The 4,698-nt window shown below is 45.1% G+C and overlaps 1 pseudogene; it reads right to left on the reverse strand.

Moving 5' to 3' along the window:
• Nucleotides 1-206: 206 nt before the first annotated feature.
• Nucleotides 207-2,823, reverse strand: LOC129037124 (uncharacterized; annotated as a pseudogene).
• Nucleotides 2,824-4,698: the final 1,875 nt, after the last annotated feature.

A 4,698-nucleotide genomic window follows, 5' to 3' on the forward strand; every position in this document is an offset into this window, starting at 1 on the left:
AATTTAGAAAAATTGAACAAACTCTGAAAAACACAACTTGCCAAAACTGATGCAAGAAAAATTTATGAGTCTGAATAATCTTATTTAAAATGTTCCCACAAAGAAAACTTCAGGTCCAGTTGGCTCCACCAGCAAACCATTCTTCCAAATGTTTGTGGGACAAAAAACACCAATCTTACACAAACTCTTCCAGAGAAGAGAAAAAATGAGTAATGCTTTGCAACTTTATTTAAAAGACTAGCCTGACTTTGTGATTAAAATGTGATGAGATCATTGTAAGAAAGAAACATTACAACAATCTCTGACACGTGCATGGACCAAGTATCCTCTAAAAATGAGTGAATTGCTGATAAATGAATTCAGTGAAGTCTTAGGTTACAAAATCAATGTACACAAATCAGTAGCACTGCTAAACACCCATAATGACCAAGCTGAGAATCAAATCAAGAACTTGAGCTCTTTTACAATAGCTGCAAAAAGTAAAATAAAATAACTAGAAATAACTTGACCAAGAGGTGAAATATCTCTACAAGGAGACCTAGCAAACACTGCTGAAAGAAATTGTATATGACACAAACCAATGGAAATACATCCCATGATCATGGATTGGAAGAATCAATATTGTGAAAGTGACCACACTACCCAAAGCAATCTACAGATTCAATGCAATTCCTATGAAGATACCAACATCGCTTTTCAAAGAATTGGAAAAACAATCCTAAATACCATGCTGTTTTGGTTACCATAGCCTTGTAAGATAATTTGAAGTCAGGTAATGTGATGTCTCCAGCTTTGTTCTTTTTGCTTAGGATAACTTTGGCTATTCAGGCATTTTTTATTCTATGAATTTTAGGGAGGGAGGGGAAGGAGGGAGGGAGGGAAGGAGGAAGGGAAGGCAGGAAAGAAGGAAGGAAGGAAGGAAGAAAGGGAGGGAGGGAGGAAAGAAAGAGAGAGGGAAGGAAAGAAAAGAAAGAAAAAAGAAAAAGAAAGAAAGAAAGAGACAGATGGAAGGATGGAAGGAAGGAAAGAAAGGCAGAAAGATAGGAAAGAAAGGAAGAAAGAAAAAAAGAAAGAGGAGAGGAAGAGAGAAAGAGAAAGAAAGGGAAAGAAATCATTCCAGTGGAAAGCCCCGTGTTAGAGATCAGCCAGTGGTTTCTGCTTACCTGAACTATAACCATGTACACTGAGATGGACTTTGGTTTGCTTGAGTTGAAACCCAAGGCGCTGGGGCCATCTTGGTCTAATGATCTCCCAATTAATTATTTTAACCTGTGTGTCTGTTTACTATGTGTACACACACAAGCACAACTAAGAACTCAAATTCAGAATAAAGAAATTCTACCAATCAATAAAACACAAAAACCCAATTTTTGAAAACGTAAAGAGAGTATCCAAATTGCCAATAAGCATATACAACCGTGCTCAACTTCAACGATTGCGGGAGCAATGAGTATCAAAAACACAATAAAATACCAATATACACCCAACAAAATGGCTAAAATTTACAGCTGACAATTGCAAGTGGTAGCAAGGGTGTGGGGCAACTGGAACTCCCATAGACTGTTGGAGAGTGTGAGTTGGCACAGCCACTCTGAAAAGCTGTTAAGCAGTGTTTGATAAAGCTGAGCATGTGCATACGCTATAACCCAGCACTTCAAATCCAGTGTATGTTCCACATCTGTACAGGAATTCCATCTTCCACAAAGTACACATGAGGCTGTTTGTGACACCCTTACTCACAACAGGTAAAAACTACTGTGATTAACAGAACGGATAATAAACTCTGTTCACATGATGGAATACTATAAGGCCACTTACATGAATGAAACAGTGCTGTGTTCAACAGCATGGGTGAATTTCACACTTATATGAAGTTCAAGAAGAGCTGAAGGTAATCTGTGTGTTAGAAGAGGGGTTGTGGAGCCTTACGGGGTGGAGGTTTCTGGGGGCTAGGGTTGTTCTGTGTCCTGGTCTTGGAGGTCTTGATGCTGTAACAATTCACCATAATTTTCTTATTCATATTATACTTCAAAAAATTGCCTAAAAGCAATAAAAGAGTTAGGAAACTAAATAAATCAAATTAAATTTCAAAATAAATTCCCGGCTGGGAGCAGTGGCTCACACCTGTAATCCCAGCACTTTGGGAGGTCAAGGTAGGTGGATCGTGAGGTCAGGAGTTCAAGACCAACCTGGCCAATGTGGTGAAATCCCGTCTCTACTAAAAAATACAAAAATTAGCCAGGCGTGGTAATGAGCACCTGTAATCCCACCTGCTTGGGAGGCTGAGGCAGGAAGAATTGCTCGAACCTGGGAGGTGGAAGTTGCAGTGAGCTGAGATCACGCCACTGCACTCTAGCCTAGGCAACACAGAGACTCCATCTCAGAAAAAAAAAAAATACAAAAAATACAAAAAATCAGCCGGGCATGGTGGCAGATGCCTGTAATTCCAGCTACTTGGAAAGCTGAGGCAGGAGAATTGCTTGAACCAGGGAGGCGGAGGTTGCAGTGAGCTGAGATTGCACCACTGCACTCCAGCCTGGGTGACAGAGTGAGACTCCGTCTCAATAAATAAATAAATTCCCACATTGATTCTTTTGCGGGGAAAAGCAATAAAATGTGTGAACAGGCAAACAGACTAATGGAATAAAAGAAAGTGCCAAAAAGGGCCCCCTTCTATGGGAACCCTGATATGACAGGACCATCATCTATGGAACCCCACTATGATGAATGTGGGCCCCGCGTCCCTGGAGAAAGGGTACCAGGGCCAGCATGAGGGGTGAGAGCTGCCTCGCCGCCTGGGAAACGTGAAGGTGGATCCCTGCCTCATGCCAGATTCAAGAGGGGAAGCTGGGGCCATGCACAGTGGCTCACGCCTATAATCCCAGCACTTTGGGAGGCCGAGGTAGGTGGATCACCTGAGGTTGGGAGTTCAAGACCAGCCTGACCAACATGGAGAAACCTCGTCTCTACTAAAAATACCAAATTAGCTGGGCATGGTGGCTCATGCCTGTAATCCTAACTACTCAGGAGGCTGAGGCAGGGGAAGTGCTTGAACCCCAGAGGCGGAGGTTTTGGTGAGCTGAGATTGCGCCATTGCACTCCAGCCTGGGCAACAAGAGCGAAACTTCGTCTCAAAAAACAAACAAAAAAAAAAAAAAAAAAAAAAAAGAGGGGAAGCTGGGTTCAAACCTAATGTGAGATTAAAGGAAGCTCACAGGAGAAAATGTCATGTAGCTTCACAACCAGAAAAGCTCACACCACGTGGTGAAAAACCACTGGGTACCACCAGCCACATTGGCTTGTGTATTCTGCAAAGGACATTAACTGCATCATGCCCGCGCAGCAGACAGAGGTGCCATTTCCAGATCCAAACCCTGTGAGAAACTCATCTCTACAACACACAGCAGCGCCTGTGAACCACAAGCAAAAGGCAGTGTCTTAGTCCATTTTATGCTGCTTAACAGAATTCCACAGTCTGGGTAATTTACAAAGAACAGAAATGTATCCCTCACCATTTCAGAAGCTGAGAGTCCAAGCAAGGCACCTGCATCTGGTGAGGTCCTTCTGGCTTCACCATCCCAGGGCAGAAGGCAGTGGGCGGAAGTTGCCAGGGGATGGGGGGTGGGCATCCAAACTCATCCTTTTATCAGGAACCCTCTCCTGGGATAACAGCACACACCCATTTATGAGGGCGGAATCCTGGCCTCATCACCCCTTAAATGTCCCACCTCTTAATACTGTTGCAGTAGCAATTAAATTTCAACATGAGATTGAGAAGGGACAAACATTCAAACCACAGCAGATGAGAACTAGTATTCGGGCAGAGGACAGACATGGACAATTCACAGAAGGAACAACCAATAAGACTGACCAATAAGCACTGCTAAGCCTCACCTGTGACAGGTGATTGATGCTCAGCCTCCCCTGTGACGGGTGAGTGGGTGACACTCAGCCTTCCCTGTGACAGGAGGCTGGCAGGTGCACTCACACTAACTGAATGTTTCATAAAGCTGGGTACTGCATGCTGCTGGCTGCGGTTAGAGTGGGATCTTTTCTTCCACGGTGTGTTTGGCAAGTCCTACTTTCCCCCAGCAGTTCAGGAGCCTTGCAGCCATGTAGCACTGGCCTCTTCACACGCCAGTAGCATTCCCATCCACTCTGCGGATGGCCTGCGCCACAAGGCGAGCCACAGCCCTGGTGGGCCCTGCTTTCCTTCTCACAGCTCTGCCTCCTCGGAGGGCACACATGCCTCGGAGCCGCTCACCTGCAGCAAACCGCTGCCTTCCTCCTTGGGTGGCTGTCGCAATGCTGCCTCTGCTCAAGACCATGTCCTTGTCCATGAGACCCCCAGGTGGAGAGCAGGTGGGTGACAGGATGGTCTTAGCTTGGCATTAGCTGAGAAATCACTTGATTCCACGGCTTTGACATCAAATCTTTGCTTGTCTTTGTGGGCACTGCCTGTTGGCCCTACAAAAATGTCTTGTACTGCCTTTTAAAACAAGACTAAGGGCCAGGTGCAGTGGCTCACACCTGTAATCCCAGCACTTTGGGAGGCCAAGGTGGGTGGATACGAAGTCAGGAGAACGAGACCATCCTGGTTAACACGGTGAAACCCCGTCTCTACTGAAAATACAAAAAAATAGCTGGGCATGGTGGCGGGCGCTTGTAGTCCCAGCTACTCGGGAGGCTGAGGAAGGA

The sequence above is a fragment of the Pongo pygmaeus genome, chromosome 4 (assembly GCF_028885625.2).
Source record: "Pongo pygmaeus isolate AG05252 chromosome 4, NHGRI_mPonPyg2-v2.0_pri, whole genome shotgun sequence".
Lineage (NCBI taxonomy): Eukaryota > Metazoa > Chordata > Mammalia > Primates > Hominidae > Pongo > Pongo pygmaeus.